Source organism: Terrapene carolina, unplaced genomic scaffold, assembly GCF_002925995.2.
Source record: "Terrapene carolina triunguis isolate 2854851 unplaced genomic scaffold, T_m_triunguis-2.0 Scaffold401, whole genome shotgun sequence".
NCBI classification, from domain to species: Eukaryota; Metazoa; Chordata; order Testudines; family Emydidae; genus Terrapene; species Terrapene triunguis.
Window position 1 is genome coordinate 462869 of NW_020664752.1, and position 10356 is coordinate 473224.

The following is a 10356-nucleotide window of genomic DNA, read 5'->3' on the forward strand; positions in this document are numbered from 1 at the left end:
ATCCGGCCCTGCCCCCATTGCAATCAGGAGTGACTCCGGATTGACCCTGGGGAGCTGAGATCAGAATCCAACAAGTTTCCTCAGTTTAGTGGGTTCTAGAGAGGTTCTATCTAATTTATCCATCCCCTCACACACCCTCCATCCATCCATCCTCCACCCATACACATCCCGCCCTCCATCCATTTATCCCTCAACAGACCCCTCCATAACTTCCCAAACACCCCCTTCCATCCAAAATCCACATGTGAGTATAGGGGGCAAGTGTGGGCACAACAGATAGATAGATAGATAGATAGATAGATAGATAGATAGATAGATAGATAGATAGAGGGGGTGGATGGGGATAGATAGATAGAGGGGGTGGATGGGGACAGATAGATAGATAGATAGATAGGTAGATAGATAGATAGAAGGGGTGGATGGGGATAGATAGATAGACTGACTGACTAAGTCACGTAAATACATAAGCAGAACAATAAAACTGCTGCTAGGTAACAACTGACCAGCACTGACTGATACCTCCAGTGCAGTAGTTCATTCCCCAGCTCTTGAGGGACAGACTTCGAGTGGGGGGAGAAAGCTGCGGGTGCAGATCCTGGATTTCTTCCATGCCCGCTTCCCGCTCCAACCCGGCTGCCCCCTGGTACCACTCTGAGGACCAGAGACATTCAGCAGAGCACAGGGACCGTGCCCCAGTTGCTCTCTAGAGAACAGCTTGGTCACAGATCCTCAGCTGGGGTCAAGCAGCCCCAGTGACCCCAGTGGAGCTACGACCGAGTGACAGTCGCTGCATGTCTGGTCTCCGAATGCTTTAAATCTTCAAAGCACTGACTGGGCTTTCCTGGCTCCACGAGCTAGCGGGGTCACATTTCCCAGCTCTAGTGATAATTTTACCCCTGCTGAGGGAAAGATAAACATTGTTCTGCGCTGCCCGAACTCTCTGGGGATCGGATCGTGGTAACTCGCTAGTGGCCACGCTCTGAGGCTTCTTAGTTCCTGCTCTGGACTAGCACATGGAATAAAGACTCACTGAGATCGGATTCGGGGTCGTGCTGGGCGCTGCCCAGACCCAGAGTCGCTGAGATTGGGGCCCCGTCGCGCCGGGCGCTGCCCAGACAGAGTCGCTGAGATCGGGGCCCCGTCGGGCCGGGCGCTGCCCAGACCCAGAGTCACCGAGATTGGGGCCCCGTCGTGCCGGGCGCTGCCAGGACACAGAGTCACCGAGATCGGGGCCCCGTCGTGCCGGGCGCTGCCCAGACACAGAGTCACTGAGATCAGGGCCCCGTCACACAGAAACAAGGTAAGAAAAATGTTGCTTGAGAACTTAGTAGAGTTTGATTTTAGGATATTTAAAAGCAATTATGCATAGCACCTACTACTATCCATTTAAATTCAATAATATTGCCAATGAATAATAAAGTACATAAAATAATAATAAGTATCGATAACATAAATTAAAATGAATCATTAGCAATTATGTATCTTTGTATGACCAATAATAGTTTAATAATAGAAATACTTTAAATAATAAGTAATATAAAGTAGTTATTGGTGATATAAGATAATACCAGCCATGAAGAATCATAAGTAATTATGTATTCCCTGTATTATCAATCTAAATTAAATAATACATTATATAAAATAATTGTTGGTCATATGAAACACTGAATGTAAATAATCTGTCTCTGAAACAGGTCTAACTGAAATCACGGCTGTGAAATAGAGATATTTAAATAAATGACCCCAAAGCAATTACAATCGGTCGACTTATAGTGCTATCGGTGAATTCTGCAAATATTATGGGCGGACGGAGTAGCTGACGAACAAGTTTGGGAGAAGACTGGGACTCGGCAAACGCTACCAGAGATCTTAGCAGAGGAAAGATTTGATTTGCCGGGCCCATTTTACGAGGTTTGGCGGGCGAGGCGCATTTACAGGTACCGGAAATCGATGGCAGAAGAACACGAGGCAGAAAAAGAAGACGTTGGATTAACGAGGTGGTGCCCTGGATGGCTCCAAGGACCCGTCATCCCCAAAGAGATGAGCAGAGGATGGCACAGAACAGACCCCACTGTGGCTGCAAACCTCCAGTAAGGGAGCTGCCACGTAAGAACGGAAAATTATACCAGCAAGGAATCATGTCATGATGTATTGCCCGTATTACCGATGACAATTTCAACATCATATGATGACATGAGACATTCATGAGCCCCGTTCTCAGTGGGTAGCCAGCACTGGTTCTACAAGCAATCTCTCCCTGTTATTTTGGCGCAGTGTCCGTCTCTCTTGCTCTGTGCCCATGGCCCAACGTTTCTGCCCCCCCGCCCCAAGGTTGTGGCGTTTTGTTCTACCTCCAAGCTTTGGGCTCCACACGGGGGCATTTGGGAGAAAGTCTCTGCTGAACAGGGCAGAGTAGACACTCTAAGGGTCCCGCCTACCCTTAGACTCTATAGCCCAGAGAGTCAAATGGGTTTAGGTGCCCAGTTCCCATAGGACTGGACGCATGGGATGGGGTCGGGGGGGAGATCCCCAGCTGGGGTAAATTGGCTGTCGCCCACTTGGAGTTGATGCGGCCAATGGCTGTTAGGCCCCCACACAGCTGTGAGTTCTGGGCCTATGAAACAAGGCCATTATTTCGAGGCCCTACAGGCCAGGATGTGTAATTACTGCAATTAGCAGGTCTAAGCCATTTGTAGTCATCTGACTAAACCGCTTGAGTATTAGCACCGGAAACAGTACGCTATTAATTAATAATAGTATCCTCAATGTATAAATACTTATTAACTATTAACTATTCAAGTGTTACTATTAACGATTTTAAGATATAATGTATTAACATTATCGCTAACAATTTTTAGTTATTGTAGATTAATATTTAATGATATCTTAGAGGACATTTATTAATTATTAGAACGAATTATTCATTATTAACAACTCTAAGCTATAGTTTATTAATATTATGACTAACAATCAAATTATTATAGATTATTATTTTATGAACTACCGGGGTTATTTATTAATTAACACTGCTAAAGATAAGTAATACTATTAATAACCTTACATTATAGAGTAATATTTTAACTATCCATGACTATTATTACTACTTACTACTTACTATTATAAAGTAGTTATTAATTTATCAACAATTATAAGTTATAATTTATTAATATTCCTAGCTAACTTAAATTATTATAGAGTAATGTTTATGAACTATCAGAGGCTATTTATTATAACTAATTATTAGTGTATTACTAACAACTGTAAGCGATAATGTATTACTTTTATTACTAAGAAATGTAAATTATTATATATTAAACGTTTGATTTATGAACTATCAGAGGTAATTTATTATTACTTATAATTATTAACAAATTTTAATGTATTATTATTAACTCTTAGATATAATTTATATCACTAACAATCTTAAATCATTATAGATGAATATTCTATGACCTACCAGTGCCTATTACTAATTATTAATTATTAGCTACTTATTAATTTATTATTAACAAATATAAGCTATAGTTTCTTGCTTATGTTCTTATGCATTAATATTTTTACCTACCATCAAAAGCTATTTATTCTTATAAACAATCATACACCACTATTTGTTAATGCAGTTTCTAACCCTCTAGACTGATTAATTATTAGTATTATTACTAAAAATCATGGGCTAATTATTTATTATTCATAATATTTTTATAATCACTTATGTATAGATGTTATTACTAAACATCATAAGCTAATTATTTATTAGAATTCATTATTTCTACTACCAATTAGCTTAGGCTACTCTTTTATTAAGCTTATTAAACATTCTAAAATATAATTTATTAATAAACATCTTAAAGTACAATAAATTGCTGTTATTCCTAGTCAAATGGATTATTAATTATTGGTACTGTTCTAACCTCACATTACTGTTTATTCCAAATTTTTAACAACTTCACAGGCATTTCTTCTTCTTCTATAATTATTATTAAATATCTACAGTGATTGTTGATTATTATGAACGATTCTAAGCTATTTTTATTATTAATAATAGTTCTATGCTGTTAATAAATATTTATAAATGTATTACATTTTACTCTGACTATTAATTATGTATTAACCATCATGGGCTATTATTTGTTATTAACAAGTATATGCTATCAATTACATATTACTTATCATTCTACATTAATAATAAATAATAAGTACTTACTACTCATTTTAGATTTGTACAATGATAATGTAATAATCATATATCAATAAATAAAATAAGTACTTAATAACTGTAGTTTATTAATAAATAATATTGCTAACAATTCTAGCTCATTTATTAATATTAGCATGTCTGTGATATTTATTAAATATAAGTAGTAATAATAATTCTAGAATAATCATCATCAATCTGATTATCAATGATTCTAAGCTATTAATGAATTTATTATTAATTCTTGTCTAATAGTAATTCTTATTAACAAGCCTAAACTATTGATCAATTATTATGAATTCTAGTCTAGCAATAATGGCTCTTATTAACAATTCTAGGCTATTAATTAATTAATTACTTGTTCTGAATGCTAGTGTAACCATAATAAATCCTATTAACAATTCAAGACTATTGATTAATTATTATTATGAATTCTAGTCTAATACTAATGATAATAATTCTTATTAACAATTTTAGGCTATTTATTATTCATATAATGTGTTTTCTGGGGTGTATTAGTTATTACTATTAGTCTGATAATAATAATCACTATTATGAACAATTCTAGGTTATTTAATATTATTCATAGACACTTAGGTTTTCTTATATTGTTATTATTACACATTTTCAGTCTTTGTCATTATTAATATCCATTTCTCGGGTGTTCTGAATACTCGGCTCGCAGGATGATCACTATTGTTAGCCCGTATCGAGTTTTTGAACAGGATTCATTATGTTCATGCACAGTCCAGACTGCTAAGCTTTATGTCATTAAGAACGTTAAGTTGCTGCTCAGTATTTCATTATCATTATTAACGAATCTCGGCTGCGCTGTGTTACTATTTGTTAATAGTCCCACCTCTAGACTCCGCTGATTTACTCCCCTTTCGACGCGCTCCTGGGTCACTCTTACGAGCCGTTCCAGGCCATTGGCTTCCCCCCCCAACGCTCTTACACCCGGGCTTGTGTCTACAGCGCACTCAGCTCGGGCCGGCGGTCGGTCATGCTCTGCCGTCCCCACCTGCCCGCTCACCGCGAGCATCCAACCCTTCCCCCGCCGGGTGCGGAGAGCCACTGAACCAAACTGCAAACCCTGGGTATGATGGAAACCACTGCAAGCCAGGGGGTCCGGCCGCCCCCCAGCACCTCCGCCTCCCGTCCCTCTTCCTGCTTCATTCCAGCCCCGAAAAGTCTCAGCACAGCCCCCCTGCCCCCAAATGGATCCACGCCGGCGTCTCACCTCTCACCCCAAGCAGGCGAGCGCCTGGGGCCTGTTCCCCCAGGGCCCAGACTTCGCAGCCCTCGGATCACCCGGGGTTTGTTTGCTTTCAATTAGGTCCTGGGTTTACGAGACCCCACCATCCCGCCCCTTTCCCCAGTTTACAAGCTCCAGGGTCCCGGCCTCCACGCGAGCCGACTGCCCTGCTGAAATCAGAGTTTTATTACCTCCGCGCGGCTCCGATTCGTTCAACCTCCGACGGGAGAAGGGGAAACGGCCGGGCGAGCTGTGAAATTGGATGTTGTTTTCTAAAGAGCCCTCCCCCGCTCTCACCACTAGCCCCCACTCCCCTCCCAGGGCTGGGGATAGAACCCAGGAGTCCTGGCTCCCAGCCCCTCCCTGCTCTAACCACTAGTCCTCACTCCCCTCCCAGAGCCGGGGATAGAACCCAGGAGTCCTGGCTCCCAGCCCCTCCCTCACTCTAACCACTAGACTCCACTCTCTTTGGTTAGAGCGGGGGGATGGAGCCACGACTCCTTAGTTCTCTCCCTGGCTCTGGGAGGGGAGCAGGGTCTAGGGGTTAGACCAAAGGATCAGAGACTTCCTACAGCGTTAGCCAAAAACACTCACAGCCCTTCGATTTCTCACCTTCAGCCCAGCTCCCGCTCTGGCTCCGAGCACAGCTGCCCACAGCTCCCACTCGTCTCATTTCCTCCAGCTGTGAATATCTTCTCCCTTCCTATCCGCCCCCTACCCACCCTGAGCCTGCTCCAGCTAATACCCCAGTAGTGATACTGTCACCCTGAGTCTGCTCCAGCTAATACCCCAGCATTGATACTAACACGCGTAGCCTGCTCCAGCTAATACCCCAGTACTGATACTGTCACCCCGAGCCTGCTCCAGCTAATACCCCAGCAGTGATACTAACACGCATAGCCTGTTCCAGCTAATACCCCAGTATTGATACCAACACCCTGAGCCTGCTCCTGCTAATACCCCAGTATTGATACTGTCACCCTGAGCCTGCTCCAGCTAATACCCCAGCATTGATACTAACACGCATAACCTGTTACAGCTAATACCCCAGTAGTGATACTAACACCCCGAGCCTGCTCCAGCTAATACCCCAGTAGTGATACTAACACCCTGAGCCTGCTCCAGCTAATACCCCAGTATTGATACTGTCACCCTGAGCCTGCTCCAGCCAATATTCCAGCATTGATACTAACACGCATAGCTTGTTATAGCTAATACCCAAGTATCGGTACTAACATCCCAAGCCTGCTGCACTAATACCCCAGTATTGATACTGTCACCCTGAGCCTGCTGCACCTAATACCCCAGTAGTGATACTAACACCCTGAGCCTCCTAGAGCTAATGCCCCAATATTGATGGTAAAATCCTGAGTATGTTGCAGTTAATGCCCAAGCACTGGTACTAACATCCTGAGCCTGATGCAGCTAATACCAAAGTACTGATATACACAGAGCCCCGGGCATAGGGAGGAGAATGGGGGGCCCTGGCACAAGGGGTGGGGGGCACAGAGCCTCTGGCATGGGGGAGGGGCCACACAGAGCCCCGGGCACAGGGGGAGCACATGGAGGGTGCAGGGAAGTCCCTCAAATGCAGGGGCCAGGAGGGTGGCCCCCAGGGGCTGGAGGGTGCACAGAGCCCTGGGGGATGCCGTGAGCTCAGCCGACAAGCAACAACGCATGAGACCCTTGAGTGCTAAAATACGAGCAAATGGTGCCCCTGGGCCCCCACCCTGATCTGCCAGCGCCCCCCCCCCAGCAGCTGGCAGAGACACCACATGTGTGTGTGTGCGTGTGGGGGGGGTTACACTGTAATACCCCCCCCAGCACATTGACACTTTTCTTTCTTTCTTTCTTTTTCTTGTCTCTTCTTCATTCTTTCGTTTCCATTTCCCACTCATTCTCTTCTTCTTTCTCATCCAAAATGTTCTATTTTTCATCCTCTCTTTTCCCCCCTTTTCTGCTTTACTGCATTCGTTCTTTCCTTTTTCAGTCTCTCGCTCCCGCTCGTCTCTCGTTCATTCATTGTCCCTTCTCATCCTCTCTTTTCAGTTTTCCACTCCACCTTCCTTGGGTCATGTCCTCTCTTTCTCTTTTCCAGTCATTCTTTTCTGGTTTGCATTAATCTCCAGTTAGTGTCTTCACATTTTTCTGTTTCGTTCATTCATTCGATATTTCTTTTCCGTTCTGTTTCATTCACTCTCTTTTGCTTTCCTTCTCACTCTTCCTTTCCTATTTTCAATTTTTCTTTCTTTTTCATTCATTTTCTAATTTCTCCTTAATTTCTTCATTTTTCTTTTTTCATCCAACATTTCTTTTCAAATTTCCATTGTCTTTTTCTTTCATTCATTCTTTCCTGTTTTTCATTCTCTTTGGGTATGTCTACACTACAGGATTAATCCGAATTTAGATAATTCGAATTTGGGAAACAGGTTGTATAAATTCGATTGTGCACGGCCACACTAAGCACCTTAATTCAGTTTTTAACTACATTAATTTGGTGGTGTGCGGCCACACTACCCCATTACTTTAAACACAGTAATTCGGTGGTGTGCGGCCACACTAACCCTAATTCGAATTAACAAAATCGATTTAGGCTCTACTCCGCTCGTCGAGGTGGAGTACAGAAATCGATTTTAAGTGCCCTTTAATTCGAATTAACTGGCTCTGTAGTGTGGACGGGTGAAGGGTTAATTCGGATTAACGCAGCTAAATCCGAATTAAAGTCGTAGTGTAGACCAGGCCTTTATCATTCATTCTCTAGTTAAGTTTTTTATTTTTATTTTTCATTCTTTACTTTGCTATTTTTCATTAGTTCTTTTTTCTTTCATCCATTCGCTCCTTCATTCTTTTCTATTTTCAATTCTTTCTTTTTCATTCGTTTTCTTTTTCATTCTTTTCTATTTTTCCCTTTCTCTTTTTCAGTCATTCTCTGTTGTCTAGTTAATTTCCTCATTTTTCTTTTTCATTCATTCATTTCTTTTCAGTTTTTCATGAATTCTTTTTCTTACTTTCATTCACTCTTTTATTCTTTCTTTTCTATTTTCAATTCTTTCTCTTTTTCATTCACTCTTTTCTTTTTCATTTTCTCTTTTTCATTTATTCTCTATTGTCTAGTTAATTTCCTCATTTTTCTTTTTCATTCATTCACACTATATTTCTTTTCTATTTTTCATTAATTCTCTTTTCTTTCATTCATTCTTTCTTTTCTAGTTTCGATTCTTTCTCTCTTTTTCACTCATCCATTTTCTTTTTCATTAATTCTTTTCTATTCTTACTGCTTTCTTCCCCCATTCTTTGCTTTTCTAACACATTCTTTTTGCTCCATCCATTAGCTAATTTATTTTTTCATTTGCCATTTTCATTCTTTTCAATTTTTTGATTCATTCTCACTTTTCATCCCATTTTCGCTTTTTCAGTCATTCATGCTTAGCTATTTTTCATTTCAATCTCCCTCTCAATCTTTCTTCTCGTTTTTAATCATCTTTTTTTGCTAATTAATTTATTCATTCTCTTCCCTGTTTTTCATTCTTTCTTTTCTCCTTTTACAGCCCGTCTTTCTTTCTTTTCAGAGTTTCACATCTTTCCTCATTAGTTCTTTCTCTCATCCACACGCACATTTCCCAAGCAAGCCCACCTTCCATTTCTCCTTCATCTCTCGCTCCGCACCCATCCGGAGTCGATACCCAACTCACCCCGAGCAGCCAGCCCCGAACCATGTGTTGGGGCTTCTGGATCTGACCCCCCCACACACCCATTTATGGGACCCAGGAGTCCTAGCCCCGGCTTTGGGAGGGGAGTGCGGGCTAGTGGTTGGGGAGGGGCCTGGGAGCCAGGACTCCTGGATTCTCTGCCCAGCTCTGGGAGGGGAGTGGGGTCTAGTGGTTAGAGAAGGGGGGCAGGGAGCCAGGACTCCTGGGTTCTCTCCCCGGGGAGGGGAGTGTCCCTCCCACACCCAGTCAGATTCACACGTCTCACTACGGACCCAGATGGGCGCCTCCTAGACCCCACTCCGATTTGGGGTGCACGGGGGGCTCTTGAGAAACCGATACAGCCGGGACGGCCCCCGGACTCGCTTGGACTCACCATGCCGTGGGGGAGATGGTCGCTCCCCGAAAGATGAGCCAGACCCCCGGGATTCTCCGAGCAGGGGACAGGAACAGTGAGCCGGGTGCTGTTCGCATGCAGCTCCCCAAGCCTGGGACGGGGCAGGGGCTGGGGTCACCCGGCGTTCCCCACTGAGCCCTCCAGCCTGTCCCAGCTGCCAAGAGCTTGGCGCTCCAGAGGGGCCGGCCGTGGGGAGAGGCGTGTGGGGCTGGGAAAAGGAGGGGCGGGGGCGGGACGGGAAGAGGGAGCGAAGGAAGGAATCAGCAGAGAGGATGGAGCCGGCGGCTCTCAACCTTTCCAGACGCTTGTCCCCCTTTCACGAGGTTAATTTGTCTTGCGTACCCCCAAGATTCGCCTCGCTTACAAACGAGGTGCTTCCAAAATCAGACCTAAACATCCAACCGGGCCCCAGCCACAGTGTTGCTGAAAAACTGCTGCCTCTCGCCTTCTTACCCTATAATTATCAACTAACCCAACTGGGACAGAAACCCTGGACTTACCTCCCCAGGGACAGGACATGGCGCCGTCGGAACCACTCACTGTCGGCATGAAATGTTCATTCGTACGGACTTCGCTGGCGCTTTTGCTGTCCCCTGCTGTAAAACCCGGCAAATCTCTGGATGAGTTGATGGACCCCCTGGGAGACCTCGGCGGACCCCAGGGAAACGCGGACCCCTGGTTGAGACCCACTGGATGGAGGGATCCAGAGCAGCCCTTGGGTCGTGGCTGGGTTCAGACCTTCCCCTCTAGGGGGCGCCGGCTCCCATCCGGCCCCGGGGCAGGGACTGGCTGGCTCAGGGGG

The 10356-nt window shown here is 43.9% G+C and overlaps 1 protein-coding gene across 1 annotated transcript in view; it reads right to left on the reverse strand.

Moving 5' to 3' along the window:
• Positions 1-5693, reverse strand: part of LOC112108062 (netrin-1-like) — a gene marked incomplete at its 3' end in the record, with an annotated part of 25467 nt that extends 19774 nt beyond the window's left edge. Inside the window, exon 1 of the mRNA XM_029912966.1 lies at positions 5642-5693. The remainder of the gene's footprint in view (positions 1-5641) is intronic.
• Between the last annotated feature and the right edge of the window lie 4663 nt (positions 5694-10356).